At 34.2% G+C, this 527-nt stretch overlaps 1 pseudogene; it reads left to right on the forward strand.

The window, feature by feature from the left end:
* The window catches only part of LOC107160838, a 5,494-nt pseudogene extending 5,287 nt beyond the window's left edge, over positions 1-207 (forward strand).
* The last annotated feature ends 320 nt before the right edge of the window (positions 208-527 follow it).

Genomic DNA, 527 nt, shown 5'->3' on the forward strand with positions numbered 1-527 from the left:
ACACCAAATACCAATTAATTGTAGCCTCTAAAATTATCACTGACTATCCCAATAATTTTCTAGTTACTTTCTCCATTAAGTCTTTCCTGAACATCTATTCTATTCCTCCACCTTACCTTCTCAGTAACAAGAAGAAAAAAATCCTGAGCTAATTGATTTTTCTTTTTTGCTAAAGCACTCTCTAGTAAAAACTTGAAGATCGCTTGATTTTAACTCAGATTTCACAGCTATAAGAGATAAGAATTGAGGCTTTCATCCTTGTTCCTATGGAGGATAAAACCTTGTCCACTAATAATTGAAATATTATTGGCAAAGGCAATATTGCTGTAGAACCCAAAAGCCAGTGATGATAAGATTTTGAAAACTATTAGGGTAAATAAACTTGCATTCCTCTTATTCTCTTATCTTTACCTCTGGACTAACAGAATACCATGGGACCTCACTCAAGTCTCAAATCCATTAAACTCTAATATACACCTAAGATGAAGGGGTGCCCTCCATTTAATTTTCTTTGTCTCTCATGCTGA

This window comes from Marmota marmota, unplaced genomic scaffold, assembly GCF_001458135.2.
Source record: "Marmota marmota marmota unplaced genomic scaffold, marMar, whole genome shotgun sequence".
In the NCBI taxonomy this organism is placed as follows: Eukaryota; Metazoa; Chordata; class Mammalia; order Rodentia; family Sciuridae; genus Marmota; species Marmota marmota.